The 19,053-nt window shown below is 38.5% G+C and overlaps 1 long non-coding RNA gene across 1 annotated transcript; it reads left to right on the top strand.

Annotated features, from left to right (window-relative positions):
• Positions 1 to 8,079: 8,079 nt before the first annotated feature.
• On the top strand, positions 8,080 to 17,836 carry LOC126872932 (uncharacterized). The gene is made up of 2 exons (XR_007692258.1): positions 8,080 to 8,400; positions 16,500 to 17,836. It is a non-coding gene; the product is annotated as an uncharacterized LOC126872932 (long non-coding RNA).
• Positions 17,837 to 19,053: the final 1,217 nt, after the last annotated feature.

The following is a 19,053-nucleotide window of genomic DNA, read 5'->3' on the forward strand; positions in this document are numbered from 1 at the left end:
TAACCTTCAAGCGATATCGTTCGTTTTTAAAGCGGATTTTGTTTCTATTCGTTTTGTACCTTATATTTTATACAACCAATAGAACGAAATAGAACAGAGTATGATAAAACAGAACTTTGCGTATATGATAAACCAAAGTTAAATAAAAATTAAATAGTTTAAAACTAGGTAACCTAATTTAATTCAACTCAATATTAACTGTTCTATATCGTTTCTATCGAATTAGCAAATTAGCTTTAATCTATCTAAATATGGACTAATTCCATGAAGCCGGGAACTGTTTATGTTAATTTATAGCGTTCTTACCTCGTTTTAAGAAAACTACAATTTTCTATATAGGCTTCTAAACGCGATGGGCTTTACTCTTGAAGAAACAGAAGAATTACGGAAATTGTGGGAATGGGAAACAGAATGTCCACATGAAATCGATTCTTCCGCATCTTTACCATCTTCATCCAACGAATATTTATCGTCGGACAGTGTTTACTTGAAACACTTGCTTAGCAAACCTTTGGCACATGCTCTTCGTGATATAATTACAAGGAAACCTTTCGATCCTGTCGAATATCTTGGACATTGGCTCTTGAATTATAAAGTTAAATACTTTGAAACACAAAAGCTAAGAGATTGTAAGATTCGTAATAAATGCATCTGTGGAAAAGTTTATTAACGTAAATTTTAGATCTGTGAGGAAAGGGAGACCAGAAAGAAAGAATTCGAATTGGAATTAATGATCGAAAGGGAACGAACCAAGCTACAGGTGAGTGCAACGTGCAATTCTTGTATTTTTATAAAAATTGTTTTCATAAAAAATGTACGTTTTCAAAAATTGATTTATGAATTTATTATTAAAGAAGGGCGAGGAAGAGGAAGTATCGATGTTGTCGCAGAGTGAAGAAGAAGAAGAAGAAGAAGGATTTTTCGACGATTGGACCTTTGTAAACGATGAAGAATTAGAAATTTCCTAAAAAAAAGTTTTAATTAGTTGACTCCAATCAAAATCTGTACATGTATATATGTATACCATCGTTATTTGTAGTCAAGAATATTGGGCTGCTTGAGTTTTTGATATAAAATGGATATTCTTGTCATAAAGTGGCATTTACTATATACATTTAAGACAGTTGTAAGTTAAAAATTAATAACATAGAAGGGTAAATTTTGTTTCAGCTAATGAAAAATAGGAAAATTATAATTATCGTGATTGTAATAAATTATTAATAGCTTAAATTTACAATAAAAATTGGAAAATTATTAAATTCAGTTGGATTGTAATAAAGGAATCATTTACCATAACATCGACAATAATCGTTACCGTGCGATCAATCATGCGCAATGTTGTGAAAAATAAACATGACCTATAAAAGGAACATTCGAGTCGCGCGCGAATCATTCCTCGTTGAAATGCCGAAACGTAAAGATTAAAAGAAAACTTTCTCTTATGAACAATTCAATTATTAATTTGTAACATTTACACCATTAATTTATTACATTTAAACTATTAATTAACAACATTTAAGCTATTAATTAACTGCACTTAAATTATTAATTAGCAACATTTAAACTATTAATTAACAAAATATAAGCTTTTAATTTATTACAATTAAACCATCAACTTAAAACATTTAGACTATTAATTAACAAAATGTAAGCTATTAATTTATAACGATTAAACCATCAACTTAAAACATTTAAACTATTAATTAACAAAATGTAAGCTATTAATTTATAACGATTAAACCATCAACTTAAAACATTTAAACTATTAATTAACAAAATGTAAGCTATTAATTTATTACAATTAAACCATCAACTTAAAACATTTAAACTATTAATTAACAAAATGTAAGCTATTAATTTATTACAATTAAACCATCAACTTAAAACATTTAAACTATTAATTAACAAAATATAAGCTATTAATTTATAACGATTAAACCATCAGCTTAAAACATTTAAACTATTAATTAACAAAATATAAGCTATTAATTTATTACAATTAAACCATCAACTTAAAACATTTAAACTATTAATTAACAAAATGTAAGCAATTAATTTGTAACGATTAAACCATCAACTTAAAACATTTAAGCTATTAATTAACAAAATGTAAGCTATTAATTTATAACGATTAAACCATCAACTTAAAACATTTAAACTATTAATTAACAAAATGTAAGCTATTAATTTATTACAATTAAACCATCAACTTAAAACATTTAAACTATTAATTAACAAAATGTAAGCTATTAATTTATAATAATTAAGCCATCAACTTATAACATTTAAACTATTAATTAACAACATTCAAACCATTAACTTGTAACAATTAAACCATTAATTAACAACATTTAGGTCATTAATAAACAACATTTAAACGATTAATCAGTAACATTTAAATGACTAATCAACAACATTTAAACAAACAATCAACAACATTTAAACGATTAATCAACAATATCTAAACCAGTAACCAGCAACATTTAAACCATTAACTTATAATATCTGGATTATTAATTAACATTTTAGCTATTAATTAACAACATTTAAACTATTAATTAAGAACATATAAGCTGTTAATTTATAACAATTAAACCATCAACTTATAACGTTCAAACTATTAATTAACAACATTTAATACATTAATTTATAACATCCAAGCCATGAATTTATAACATTTTCGTATTCTAATAACGAACATTCACGGCATGTATTCTAACAGCGAACAGTATAACTCTTGCAAATGATTGTAGTGCATTCACGGTATTCGTAAGCATTTGTTCCCTATCAAGAAATATCTCACAATTCGCAATTAATATTTTTCATATTTGTTCCAATTTCTTAATAATAATTTTTAAGTGTAAAAAAATAGCAGTATTTTCTAAATAAACGTTCGATAGGAAAAAGAAGAAAATTGTCGAAACGTAGTTTCGCTTCTTTTCCATCTCCCCCCTTTTCCTCCCTTAAACAGCTTTATTTTCAGGGAATATTTGTCACCGCGCGCAATGCGGTTGTAGAGTCAGTGTTTGCTACGCAATAGTTTCTTTTCAATATTTTAAAATCACGATAGTTTTGATCAAATTCGATCGAATAATCACACGCGAAAGTAATAAGATTTTGTCAATCAAATTTGTACGCGATATTAGAGTTCTTGTTCGTCGATCATAATTTAAGCGGTCGCGGAAGCGTAGTCTTATTTTACATATTTTTGAACATTCGTTTCCGGTATTAGAGTCAGTGCATCTCTCAAGAGGATAAAGCCTCTCCAGTGGCTGAAGAATGTAAGTAGTTTTATACAATGTATTTCAATTTGTTCGCTTCTTTGCATTTCGTTTGAATTATTGTTAATTAGAATGTAAAAATTATCGATAATTTAAACAGCTATAAATGCTTTTTTTTAATTGGACTAAACTGTTAAAGTGTCAACATTCGATTAAAATAACATTGTCTCTGATATGCATTGGAAATCACAGAATTCTCAATTTTTTCATTTCAAACTTTTATGCCAGAATTTCATCTTGCTACATATCTATTACGGTTTACTAGAATTTCAATTTTTATCATTACTAAACATACAAATTTAATCAACTGCCAATTTATTGATACAAATGTGATTACTACAAAGTGTGACAAGTAACAACGGCGATCGGATGATCGAGATGTCGATGACAATGAATTTAGGTTCGATAAACAGGTTGAGAAACAATCGGAACAAATTAATAGCTTACTATCATTATTAACACTCATCATGGATAAATTAATACGTTCCGACGCAAAATAAAAGCAATACGCATAGCTCTTTGGAATGCCAACAGTCTAGCTCAACACAAATACGAACTAGAATTTTCCTTAAAACAACAGCAAATCGACGTAATACTCATATCTGAAACTCACTTCGCCGACAAAAATTACCTGAAAATAAACGGTTATAACTTTTACCATACCCAACATTCCAGTAGAAAGGTCCACGACGACACCGGAATTATTATCAAAATCAGCATTAAGCATTATGAGCTTCCATCGTTCCAGAAGGACTACCTCCAAGCTACAAACGTAGCGACAGAAGATTGCCATGATCACCACTTCAGCGGTATGTTGTCCTCCTAGACACTCCATTTCCAAAGAAGACTTTGATAACTTCCTTGATGCTCTGGGCAATAGATTCATAGCTGGAGACCATGACGCCAAACATACCCAATGGGGCGGCAGACTTATCACAGTAAGAGGCAAAAGATCTCTTGAATAGCATAAACACCAATAAACTCACCACATATGAACCCACATACTGGCCCACTGACACTAACAAAATACTTGATTTACTAGACTTCTTCATAACTAAAAATATCTTTGGACAAGATATGTCCAAATCAACTCCTCGGCGGAACTCTCTTCAGATCATTCCCCCGTTATTGCAACAATTAGCTCAACAATTATCGAAAATCCACCTAATGGCTTTATTCATAACCAGCTTGCCAACCGGCAGCTCTTTAGAGAAGTCTTTAATCATTCAACATGAGCCTTAATTTCCCTAAAAACAAATGAAGATATTGAAACAGTCACGGAATACGTAAACACCAGCATAATAAACGCTATCCGCTCTTCCACGCCTACTAAGAGTTCTATCAATAAACACGAATACCCCCATCACATATTAAAAAAATGGCAGGAAAGCGTAGACTTACAAGAGTATGGCAGAGACATAGAACACCTGACGACAAACGCAAACTAAATAACGCAACTAGGAATTTAACCAATATCATTAAAAGCTATAAAAATGACTGTTTCTAAAAATATCTTGCCGATCTGTCTCCCACGGCTGACTCCAACTACTCACTATTGGAAGGCTTCCAGGAAACTCACGCGTCCCCCGCAAATAATCCCTCCAATTCGCTGCCCGCAAAGTGGATGGGCGCGTAGCCCTACAGGAAAAGCCAACCTGTTTGTTAATCACCTATCTAACGTATTTGAACCTCATTCCTCCAATATTGCCGCGGAAATAACGAAATATCTGCACTCTCCCTTCCAAATGTCTCCTCCGATTGAACCTTTCACTTCTCTAGAAGTTACAGAATTAATCCGTCGCCTAAATCCCAGGAAAGCATCGGCGCGTGACCAAATATGCAATAAAGCAATCAAGGAACTTCCCATAAAAGGGATTGCACTGGGATCTCATCAATTTTACCGAATGCTGCCAGTAGGGATGCGAATTATTGTACGATATTTGTACTGATCAATGTAATTGTTGTATGGAAGATAGATGTTGTGTTATGTATATTGTTTTACGTTTGTAAAGATTCGTGTAACCGCTGCGTTGGAAATATATGTTTCGCAGTTAGAGTACGAAACAACTATCTCTTAACGCAGGCCCATGATGACATAGGGACAGAACTCGACATTCTTGCCTGTTGAGGTTATTCGGTGTGTAAACAGAGAAAACACGTGGATAAATTGTAAGGTAGAAAATATATTTGAATAGAAGTGAATAAGTAAAAATACAGTTTGAGCTGGTCCAGATCCGCACGCTAGCTGTGTTACCTAATAACTGAAAAACCCCGAAGCCAACGTCGCCTGTCTACTGTTTATGGCCTGACTTCGTCGCAGTCTTTTGTCTACGCGCTGTCGATGGCTTCAGTGCTTGAGAAAACTAAAAAAGACCAGATGTAGAGTTTTCTTAGAAGTGGTAACCACTTCAACATTGCCAATAGGTTGAATGTTGAGATCAATGTGTAATTATTAAATAACTCATGGGCAGGTCTCGTGCGTAGTCACCTCCTCGTGGTAATTGTTAACGATACCAAGCCAAGAACTGCGCAACAGACAAGTTTGGATCACCAAAAGCCTCTAAGAGAATTTTGTTCAAATTAATTGATAGCCGAAAACTAGCATTAAAGAAGTGTGAATTTAGTCTTAGTTTGCAGAAACTATTAAAGTGATAAAAATGGATATCGTATTAAATCGTTGAAGTCGCCAATTTACGATAAAAATTAAAAAATTGTTCAATTTGATTTTGTTGTAATGGAAAAACCGTCCTTTGCTATGTCAAGAGATCGTTGCCGTTTGATTGACATTTCGTCACCTTGATTGACACCTTGTCAAGGTATATAAGGAACACGGAAGTCGCGCGCGAGCTCTTTTGTGCCTGAAATTCCGGAGAGTGAACATCGAAGAAGAATTTAAATATAAGGTAAATAAAAAAAAAAATATCAAATAACAACATTGCAACCAGTAATTTATAACGTCTAAACCATTAATTTACAACACTTAAGCTATTAATTTATAACATTTAAGCCATTAATTTATAACATTTAAGGAATTAATTTATAACGTCAAAACTATTAATTTATAACATTTATGCTATTAATTTATAACATTTAAGCTATTAATTTACAACATCTAAGCCATTAATTTACAACATTTGAACTGTTATTTTATACATTTAAGCTATTAATTTATAGCATTTAAGCTATTAATTTATAACATTTAAGACATTAATTTATAAAATTTAAGCTATTAATTTACAACATCTAAGCCATTAATTTACAACATTTAAACCGTTATTTTATACATTTATGCTATTAATTTATAACGTGTAGGACATTAACTTGTAACTTTTAAATTGTTATTTTTTTACATTTAGCCATTAATTTATAACATTTAGACTATTAATTTATAACATTTAAGCCATTAATTTGTAACTTTTAAACTGTTATTTTATACATTTAGCCATTAATTTATAACATTTAAACTATTAATTTATGTCATCTAAGCCATTAATTTATAACATTTGAGCCATTAATCTAAAACAATCACTCCATTAATTCTTAACAGTTATACCAATAATTTATAACCACATTCTCCCATTAATTCAAAGTAATTATGCTCTTAATTTATAACAGTTATACCGTTAAAGGGATGTAACTCTACATTCATTGATTTAAATCGATACCATCAAAACGTAGTGAGTGAATTAATGATTTATTTTGTTTTTTTTTTATTAACGGAATCTATCAAGTCTTTGAAGTGCTATTTTATTTAGATATAGATTTATTTAGATAATTTTAAATACAGTATTTAACTTCTCATTTCACTATTTCGTATAAAACTTGTAGTAAGACAGAGTGTAATTTTAAGCTGTAATTTTCCGTGTCTGCTCAAAATCAAGGACACCACACCATATTCATGAAATCAATGAAGCAAGTGCAATTTAACCGAAGGAAACGACATCTTATCATTCATCCATATGCGCTACAACTGGTACCTCGCATGGTTTCGTTTCTTCGATGATAAGTTCAATATTCAAGTATGATTATGCGGATCCACGTACTACAGCTATTCTAATTAATAAATTTCAATACACGCCACTTCTTTATTATAAAATAATTTTACATCTCTGCTTCCAATGCTTAAAAACTGTTTATATAAATGGGACCCGAGCGTAGTTACCTCCTCGTGGTGGGTCCCGGTAATTGGTATCGTTTCCCAAATAATAATACACCAAGTACTATTTTGAATATTAGTATTATTATTTGAGAAACGATATCAAGCTAAAAACTACTTCAATATAGTCTGGTCTTGATCATCCAAAATAGTTTTGGTGATCTAGACCGGACTAAGACCCCCCCGCGGGGGCGCCGTGGGACATCGTGGGACATCGCGGGACACCGTGGGACATTGCGGGACACCGTGGGATGCGAGCGTTTTAGCCTTAATTAATCTTAAGATAGATACCTATGTTATGTGCATTGTAAGCTCATTCTGTACAAAGATACCTATCTATCTTGGAACGAAAAATAAAAATCTCGTCTCTCGTGATGCCCTCGCTTACCACATTGGAAAAATTGTTCCCACGATTTATCGTTTCACGGTCGCTCAGTTCTTTCAAACCGTAGCGTGACGTACTCGCTCGCGCGTATTCCGGGTACGTGCGGGTCAACGTGCACTGGGCAACTCTTTGGATTCGTAAGTCGCCCCAAGCACACCTCTGTCTTGATGACTTCTCGACGACTGCACGTCGTTTGCCTCGAATCACGGGAGTTGTCATCGCACCGGTGATACCTGCGATCCGCGATACTGTCCGATTGGTACTTCGGTACTCGGGCAGAGACCTGCATTTCACGTCCTCCGTAATCCTGTTCAAGTGACGAACCCGCGGGGGTGGACCCCACTGTTCAGTTGGGGCCTTGCCTTCGTAATCCTGTTCAGCGGTCCCTCCCCGGGCCTTCATTTGTTCAGTTGGAGTGTGTTAAATCGCAGGCCTATTTGCTGGATCGCTAGTATCATCGGTCGGTGCCATCGACCGTGATAAGATCCAGACGACGTGACAGGAATCGGGCGAAGGTCAATGCTTGGGCTTTCCGCTGAACCTTAGGGTTATCCGGTGCACGGGGGTACGTCATGTAGGTTTGTTAGTTCTTTCGAGTGACCGCGATTTCGTTCGTTCCGAGCGCGCCGCGGTTTTTCTTTCATCGTCTGATTGTTGGGGCTCCATTTCCATAGTAGCCCCCTTTCTTTTCTTTCGTTCCAAGTTAGACAAATGTGTCTTTGATACGGAATGTTGCGGATAGGGTTGCGAATTATTGTACGATGTTTGTACTGATCGATGTAAGCGTTGTATGGGAGATGAATGTTGCGTTGCGTGGGAGATAGATATTGCGTCGTTTTACGTTTGTAAAGATTCGTGTAACTGCTGCGTAGGAGATAGGTGTTTCGCGGTTAGGCTACGAAATAACTATCCCTTTACGCAGGCCCATGAAGTAGAGTCAGAACTCGACATTCTTGCCAGTAGGTTGAATGTCGAGACCGATGCATAATGTTAAATAACTCATGGGCGGGTCTCGTGCGTAGTCACCTCCTCGTGGTGAGACCTGGTAATTGGCATCCTTTTCCAAAAATTAATCAGTTGATTAATATTTGGAAAACGATGCCAAGCTAAGAACTACGCACCAGTCCAGTTTAGATCTCCAAATGCCGCCAAAAGAATTTTGGATGATCTAGACTGGACTGCACCGTGGGACACCGTGGGATACCGTCGGTCCAGTTTGGGTCTCCAAAAGCCTCCAACAGAATTTTGGATGATCTAGACTGAACTGCAACGTGGGACATCGTTGGACACCGTTGGACACCGTTGGACATCGTTGGACATCGTTGGACATCGTTGGACGTCGTTGGACGTCGTTGGACGTCGTTGGACGTCGTTGGACACCGTGGGACACCGTGGGACACCGTGGGACACCGTGGGACACCGTGGGACACCGTGGGACACCGTGGGACACCGTGGGATATGTCTTGGCTATGTCGAATCCATTCTGAGCCCATTCTGTACAATGATACTTATCTGACTTGGAACGAGATATAAAAATCTATTCTTTTTTTCCACTGAATCTTGCGGTTAGTTTGTGCACAGGAATGCGTCGCGTGAGTCCATTGATTCTTCTGAAAGATCCCGATGTATGAAATCCTTCTCTTATTTCAAACCAATTTTTAACGAATTATCTTATTATTTCAAATTGAGTTATAACGTCATAAACTTGCAAATTAGTAACAGGTAGATTCAAATACCTCGAAACAAGGTTTCGCGCGCGTTTGCACAGTATTCTTTAAATATATTTAGTGGCGAACTTTTGAATTCTTGCAAATATTTTCCATTATTTAAAACACGCGACTGTAGTGTATTATTGGAATGTATATTTCGTATTCTAATAACGAAAATTCACAGTATATATTCTAATTGCGAACAATATTATTCTTGCAAACGATTGCATTGCATTCACGTTATTCATGAGCATTTGTTTGCTATCGAAAAATATCTCACAATTTTCAACTAAATAATATTTTTCAAACTTGTTCCAATTTCTTAATAATAATTTTTAAGCGTAAAAAAATAGCAGTATTTTCTAAATAAACGTTCCATAGGAAAAAGAAGAAAATTGTCGAAACGACGTTTCGCTTCTTCCTCCCCCCCCCCCCCCCCCCCCGCCCTTAAACAACCACCATTTACACCACTGGACTTTACACGGTTCCTGCCTGATGTTAGTCTCCCTGATGATATTCGCTGGGGTGGCGCAGCATCCATGGTACGTCCTCTGTTTCTCCGCATCGAACGGTGAGTCGCATGCATTTTTGTTCCTCCGGTCACTCAATCATGTCGTAGGATGAAAGGTCCGAATCGGCACGGGTGACCGGTTGTATTACGTAGAATTTTGTTGCGAGCATAGTGACCGCGGGTATTTCTTATACCCGTGAGTAGTAATATTCTTTTTTTAAATTTATTAGTTTAGGATAGGTCTTCTTGCACAGCGCGATTATAATAATTAGTTTAAATACATACACTTGAGAATATATTCGTGTTATTTATAAATATGCATGTTAATATTCCGTATAAATATTTGCAAATGGCAAATATGTACACGAATATACCTGTTTAACATAAACATACTTGATTTTAAGCAATGAATTAATCGTGTCAATATCAAGTCACGTTCGTTTATTTCATTTCGGTTAGAATTTAAAATATGACTCAAAATTCATTTTTTTCCGTACAAGAATGTGTGAAATTTTACGTGCAAGAAGACACTTCGTGGCAGGCAGATTTTTGAATCAAAGCAATAATATTGAACACTGTTTCTGCATTTTCGAGTATGTGCTTTGATGAAGAGATCGCCTGAGATTATTTCTTTCTTACTAATATATTTAGAGTCAATTATTCCATTTGATCGAGATTCAGTCTTTTTCAATTAACGCTACCTTTTTTGTAATATTAAAATTTTGTTCTGATTTATTAAATTAATAAAGTAGAGTTACTTAGTTACTATTAAATTAATAAAGTAAATTTAATTAGAAACGAAGTAGTAAAATATAAAATCAAAGAACGTCAGTCCGTTAAATAAAAATTACACAAACTAATCATCTTTTTAGATCAGGATTTTCAGATTTAACCCTTTCCGTGCCCATTGTCAGGATCTCATTCACGTGCCCAGGTGCTACTTGAATGGGAGAAAGACATTGGGCACGATGATCTAGAATTAAGTAATGTAATAATTTCTCAGCGACTGACGATGTGTTAGTGTATCGTGCACGACGTATTTTCCACGTTATGTGTGTGTGTTGTTAGGCCGTGGAACTGCGTCGCTTTTTCTCATTCGTTAAAACTTCAAATATTAAAAATGTCGAGACATATATCGATTCAATTTACGTCTCGATAGAATCACAATTTCTGATAATGTCATGCACACGATTAAGTGCAATCACGCTTTAGATATTGCTATCAATTGCATTTATAATACCAAGTTTACTTACATTTATTTTAACGATATCATTTCCTCAGACGTGTTTTATCACGTTTTACGCAATGGTCATTAGCCTTCGTCAGTCGATTTCAGGAAAACGGTACGTACCTTAGAGTGTGCATGGTGTGTGTTAAGCTCGGGTGTCGGAGGCGTCCCGGGACGTCCTCTCTAGTGTAGGACCTTTGCGCCCGAGCGTTTGTGTGAGAACCGTGGAGCGAGTGTGTTGGTATGCCTGTTTTGCCATTTTTTAAATATAGCGCTAGGTAGGATAGGTAGTATACTTTCTGATGTGTCCGTTAATTATAAGTAGGTAGGGCCGGGCAGGTTGGCACAATCTCTGGTCGGGTAGGCGCGTTTTCGTGTGACCAACCTGTTTCTGGAAATCTGATTTGAAAAATCGACGGTGAAACTGGCACGAGTAGAGCATGCACTCGTCTCTGGTTTTGCCTTTCGATTTTTCGAATTTCGCGGTCGCGGTCGCGAATGGGTCGAAACGAACGTTTATTGCTCGAGCACGCACATGCGAGTGAGCAACGATCACTGCTGTGATCGTTGGTCAGTCCATGTGCACTTCAATCAGCTTCCGCGGTTTATATTTTTATTTTACCTTGGTAAGTTCTTTTTTTTTTTTTTGTTTGCGATTTAGAAGTCTCGAGCTTAGATTTAAGTTTCAGCGGGCATTGCACACGAAGAAAGAAGAGGCTATAAGCCGAAGAGGCCCGGCAAACTGCCACTCAAGAGGGCAACTACTAATGGCTGCCCATCCTCTGGGTCATCCAGAGCATGGGAAGTCATTATTGTTACTACTTTGTCACTATGCTCGATTTTAGTATTTGTAGTAGTAGAAGTAGTAGTAGTAGTTTGCTTTTTTGGCCGATGTATATATCGGTCCATCGTCCCATTGGGCAAATCGCGATTTTTCTTATTAGTGTCGCGACAAATTAATTACGGGTTGTATCAGAGTTGCGAAATAACATCGCGGCTTTTCATTAGTGTGGCGAGAAAATGATTACGGTTTGAATTAGAGTTGCGATAAAATGATAATCGCGTTTGCTTTAGAGTTGCGAATTACGATATCGCGATTGTCTTTTGCAATTTTTATTATGAATTTTTATAATTTCTTATAGAACTATACGTATCAGAATTTATCTTGTTTTCTATTGTTTAAAATTAGATTATGAATATGTTAATTTTTAATTAATTTTATAGTATTGCAAGTAGCAATACCAGAATATTTAAAGTAGCTTTTTTATATAGTAAATAGTAATTTTTATTAAATTCACTATAAGAGTTAGCGTTGCGATATTGTTCCATCGCGAGTTCTGCTTATTTTTCCTTTTAGCGTTGCGATAATAAATGATCGCGTTTTGTTAAGTAGTGTTGCTTTCACAAACTGCCCTAACCCTCCGACTGCATTTGTCGGACACTGTTCCTGGATCACACGTACAGCTGCAAGAGTTGTACAAGTGTGATCGTTAATCAGCAACCTCTTAAATGGTTGCACTTCGATCTCTCGCTATTAGTGTTGCGTATTGCTTAAATACGAGTGCGTAGATTTATACTTATTAGCGTTGCGTATCAAATATCGGGAATTTTCAGACTTTTCTTTTTTTTTTTTTAATAGTAGATTAATTGATATTGCAGATATAACGAAGCACTCATCGCGTTTGATTTTGAGAATTTTCTGCTTCATAAATATTAGTAGTAAATTAATGTTGCGAAATAAGAATATTCAGTTCCACTCTCGGCGTGTTGATCGGGTTTATATAGAGTGGAAGACGATTGAATTTTAGTAGCCCTTCTGGCTACTGCTTTGTTTCCTTTTCAGCGCCCCTTATTACCACGTTTATTACTGAAAATACTGCTATAAGACATATTTTTTTTGTCAGCGTTAACGTTACCATGACTGCTAAAATACAGAACTTTATTACGAATGTATAATATATATATATATATATATATATATATATATATATATTTACTTATATGAATCTGTGAGCGATTTCATGCGCAACAAAGTATTATAATGAAATATCTTAATGTTGCTACGAAGGCTTAAAATATTTTTTAAAATTTAATTCATTGCAATTGGAACTAGTGCTGGTGATTGTTCGTTCTTAGAACCATAACTTTTAACATTTTTTCGACCGCGATATTTTCAATCTTTTAACAGTAATGTAGAATTTTATAAATATTCGAATTTCATATTGAATTTTTTATTCAGATTAAATTCAATTACTTAAAATACTTGTTTTCAACGTAACCCTAGTTTCGATTAAAAAGATACAAATGATTCTCTATATTTGCTAAAATTTAATCAATAGTAATTTGATCTATAATTAACCATTATTAGTGGTTTATTTTCCATGTATAAAATGTTCTCGTTTTAAAGATACCTGTTTCTTTCATATACCAAATCAAGTAAATGAGTTTGTTTCAAATTTATCAATTTACAGAAAGTACATTTCATAGCATATTAAATATGTATGCTAGATACCCAAATAATTTTTCTTCCATTGTCTGATTGTTCAGGCTTCTTCCCGTTTCCCCATTTTTAAAAGAAGCATATTGCGGTAACGTTGGAGTATATAACTTTTCGATATTTTCATAAGTAGTAATTGTATATGCAGTGTCAATAGTTTCATTTCCATTCCTTCGTTCCAAGTTAGACAAATGTATCATTGATACCGAATGTTGCCAGTACGGTTGCGAATTATTGTACAATGCTTGTACTGATGGATGTAATCGTTTTCGCAGATTCATCAGTTGATTAACTTTTGGAAAACCACTACATCGATCAGTACAAACATTGCACAATAATTCGATACCAAGATAAGAACCACGCTAATACAGTCCAGTCTGGATTACGAAAAGACACGAAGAGAATTTTGGATAATCTAAACTGGACTGCAACGTGGGACGCCGTGGGACATCGTGGGACGCCGTGGGACGCCGTGGGACATCGTTGGACGCCGTGGGACGTCGTTGGACGACGTTGGACGACGTTGGACACCGTTGGACGCTGTCGGACGCCGTGGGACACCGTGGGACGCCATTGGTCCAGTATGGATCACCAAAAGCCGCGAAAAGAATTTTGGATGATCTTCACTGGACTGCAACGTGGGACATCGTCGGTCCAGTGTGGATCACCAAAAGCCTCTAAAAGAATTTTGGATGATCTATACTGGACTGCAACGTGGGACATCGTCGGTCCAGTGTGGATCACCAAAAGCCTCTAAAAGAATTTTGGATGATCTATACTGGACTGCAACGTGGGACATCGTCGGTCCAGTGTGGATCACCAAAAGCCTCTAAAAGAATTTTGGATGATCTATACTGGACTGCAACGTGGGACATCGTCGGTCCAGTGTGGATCACCAAAAACCTCTAAAAGAATTTTGGATGATCTATACTGGACTGCAACGTGGGACATCGTCGGTCCAGTGTGGATCACCAAAAGCCTCTAAAAGAATTTTGGATGATCTATACTGGACTGCAACGTGGGACATCGTCGGTCCAGTGTGGATCACCAAAAGCCTCTAAAAGAATTTTGGATGATCTATACTGGACTGCAACGTGGGACATCGTCGGTCCAGTGTGGATCACCAAAAGCCTCTAAAAGAATTTTGGATGATCTATACTGGACTGCAACGTGGGACATCGTCGGTCCAATGTGGATCACCAAAAGCCTCTAAAAGAATTTTGGATGATCTATACTGGACTGCAACGTGGGACATCGTCGGTCCAGTGTGGATCACCAAAAGCCTCTAAAAGAATTTTGGATGATCTATACTGGACTGCAACGTGGGACATCGTCGGTCCAGTGTGGATCATCAAAAACCTCTAAAAGAATTTTGGATGATCTATACTGGACTGCAACGTGGGACATCGTCGGTCCAGTGTGGATCACCAAAAGCCTCTAAAAGAATTTTGGATGATCTATACTGGACTGCACCGTTGGACGCCGTTGGACGCCGTTGGACGCCGTGGGACGCCGTGGGACGCCGTGGGACGCCGTGGGACGCCGTGGGACGCCGTGGGACGCCGTGGGACGCCGTGGGACGCCGTGGGACGCCGTGGGACGCCGTGGGACGCCGTGGGACGCCGTGGGACGCCGTGGGACGCCGTGGGACGCCGTGGGACGCCGTGGGACGCCGTGGGACGCCGTGGGACGCCGTGGGACGCCGTGGGACGCCGTGGGACGCCGTGGGACGCCGTGGGACGCCGTGGGACGCCGTGGGACGCCGTGGGACGCCGTGGGACGCCGTGGGACGCCGTGGGACGCCGTGGGACGCCGTGGGACGCCGTGGGACGCCGTGGGACGCCGTGGGACATCGTGGGACATCGTGGGACATCGTGGGACATCGTGGGACATCGTGGGACATCGTGGGATGCGTACGTTTTAGTCTTAATTAATCGTAAGGTAGATACCTATGTTAAGTGCATTGTGAGCTCATTCTGTACAACGACATTTATCCACCTTAGAACGAAAAGAAGAAAAATCTCGTCTCCCTTCACTCGCTTACCACACAGTACTTATTGTACTCGCGATTTATCGGTTCGCGATCACTCAGTTCTTTCAAACCGTAGCGTGACGTACTCGCTCGCGCGTATTCCGCGTACGTGTGGGTCAACGTGCACTGGACAACTCTTTGGATTCGTAAGTCGCCCCAAGGACACCTCTGTCTTGGTGACTGCTCGACGACTGCTCGACGTACGCATCGGATCGCGGGAGTTGTCGTCGCGCCAGTGATGCTAGCGAATCTGTTGGGGATTCAGTCGTGGATCTGCAGTCCTGTCCGATTGGTACTTTGGTACTCGGTCAGGGACCTGCAATTTCACGGCCTCCGTAATTCTGTTCGGGCCCGCGGGAGTGGACCCCACTGTTCAGTTGAGGTCAATGCCTTCGTAATCCTGTTCAGCGGTCCCTCCCCGTGAGTGGACCCCACTGTTCAGTTGAGGCCTCTTGCCTTCGTAATCCTGTTCAGCGGTCCATCCCCGGGTTCCACATGTTCAGTTGGAGTGTGTTAAGTTGCTGGCCTATGTGCTGGATTCACGGCTGAATTACCCGTGGATCACTAGCATCATCGGTCGGCGCCATCGACCGCGACTCGTGTAAGTTTCGAACGGCGAAACAGGAATCGAGTTACGGTCAATTCTTGGGCTTTCCGCTGAACCTCGGGGTTATCTCGTGTACGGAGGTACGTCGTGTAGGTTTGTTAGTTCTTTCGAGAGATCGCGATCTCGTTCGTTTCGGGCGCGCCGCGATTTTTTCCTTTATCATCTGATTCATCGGGCATTTTCTTGTTTACCCATTTTTAAGGGATACTTATTGAGATCACGTTAGAGTTTATAACTTTTCAGTATCTTCAATATCTTACAGTGTCGCAAAAATAGAACGATAACTAGTTTAGCACAGCGACTCGTATGTCCCTTCTGCGAGACATGAAATGATATATACAGTGTCAGTAGCTACGTTTTCTTCCTTTCATTTCAAGTTAGATAAATGTGTGTTTGATACCGAATGATGCCAGTAGGGATGCGAATTATTGTACGATATTTGTACTGATCGATGTAATCGTTGTGTGGGAGATAGCTGGTGTGTTATGTATGTTGTTTTACCTTTGTAAAGATTTATGTAAGCGCTGCGTTCGAGATATGTGTTTCGCAGTTAGGCTACGAAACAACTATCTCTTTACGCAGGCCCATGATCAAGTAGAGTCAGAACTCGACATTCTTACCAATAGGTTAAATGTCGAGACCGATGCATAATGTTGAATAACTCATGGGCGGGTCTCGTGCGTAGTCACCTCCTCGTGGTGAGACCTGGTAATTGGCATCGTTTTCCAAAAATTAATCAGTTGATTAATCTTTGGAAAACGATACCAAGCCAAGAACTACGCAACAGTCCAGTTTGGATCGCCAAAGGCCACTAAGAGAATCTTGTTCAAACTAATTGATAGTCGAAAACTAGTATTAAAGAAGTGTGAATTTAGTCTTAGTTTGCAGGAACTATTAAAATGATAAAAATGGATATCGTATTAAATTGGCAAAACAATATCGCCGCTACAATGTTGCTTTATTATAAAATAATTTTACATCTCTGCTTCTAATGATTAAAAACTGTTTATATAAATGGGACCCGAGCGTAGTTACCTCCTCGTGGTGGGTCCCGGTAATTGGTATCGTTTCCCAAATAATAATACACCAAGTACTATTTTGAATATTAGTATTATTATTTGAGAAACGATATCAAGCTAAAAACTACTTCAATATAGTCTGGTCTTGATCATCCAAAATAGTTTTGGTGATCTAGACCGGACTAAGACCCCCCCGCGGGGGCGCCGTGGGACATCGTGGGACATCGCGGGACACCGTGGGACATCGCGGGACACCGTGGGATGCGAGCGTTTTAGCCTTAATTAATCTTAAGATAGATACCTATGTTATGTGCATTGTAAGCTCATTCTGTACAAAGATACCTATCTATCTTGGAACGAAAAATAAAAATCTCGTCTCTCGTGATGCCCTCGCTTACCACATTGGAAAAATTGTTCCCACGATTTATCGGTTCACGGTCGCTCAGTTCTTTCAAACCGTAGCGTGACGTACTCGCTCGCGCGTATTCCGGGTACGTGCGGGTCAACGTGCACTGGGCAACTCTTTGGATTCGTAAGTCGCCCCAAGCACACCTCTGTCTTGATGACTACTCGACGACTGCTCGTCGTTTGCCTCGAATCACGGGAGTTGTCATCGCACTGGTGATGCCTGCGATCCGCAATACTGTCCGATTGGTACTTCGGTACTCGGGCAGAGACCTGCATTTCACGTCCTCCGTAATCCTGTTCAAGTGACGAACCCGCGGGGGTGGACCCCACTGTTCAGTTGGGGCCTTGCCTTCGTAATCCTGTTCAGCGGTCCCTCCCCGGGCCTTCATTTGTTCAGTTGGAGTGTGTTAAATCGCAGGCCTATTTGCTGGATCGCTAGTATCATCGGTTGGTGCCATCGACCGTGATAAGATCCAGACGACGTGACAGGAATCGGGCGAAGGTCAATGCTTGGGCTTTCCGCTGAACCTTAGGGTTATTCGGTGCACGGGGGTACGTCATGTAGGTTTGTTAGTTCTTTCGAGTGACCGCGATTTTGTTCGTTCCGAGCGCGCCGCGGTTTTTCTTTCATCGTCTGATTGTTGGGGCTCCATTTCCATAGTAGCCCCCTTTTTTTCTTTCGTTCCAAGTTAGACAAATGTGTCTTTGATACGGAATGTTGCGGATAGGGTTGCGAATTATTGTACGATGTTTGTACTGATCGATGTAAGCGTTGTATGGGAGATGAATGTTGCGTTGCGTGGGAGATAGATATTGCGTCGTTTTACGTTTGTAAAGATTCGTGTAACTGCTGCGTAGGAGATAGGTGTTTCGCGGTTAGGCTACGAAATAACTATCCCTTTACGCAGGCCCATGAAGTAGAGTCAGAACTCGACATTCTTGCCAGTAGGTTGAATGTCGAGACCGATGCATAATGTTGAATAACCCATGGGCGGGTCTCGTGCGTAGTCACCTCCTCGTGGTGAGACCTGGTAATTGGCATCCTTTTCCAAAAATTAATCAGTTGATTAATATTTGGAAAACGATACCAAGCCAAGAACTACGCAACAGTCCAGTTTGGGTCACCAAAAGCCGCGAAAAGAATTTTGGATGATGTAGACTGGACTGCAACGTGGGACACCGTTGGACACCGTGGGACACCGTGGGGTTAGGTTGGGGTT

Source organism: Bombus huntii, chromosome 14 (assembly GCF_024542735.1).
Source record: "Bombus huntii isolate Logan2020A chromosome 14, iyBomHunt1.1, whole genome shotgun sequence".
Lineage (NCBI taxonomy): Eukaryota > Metazoa > Arthropoda > Insecta > Hymenoptera > Apidae > Bombus > Bombus huntii.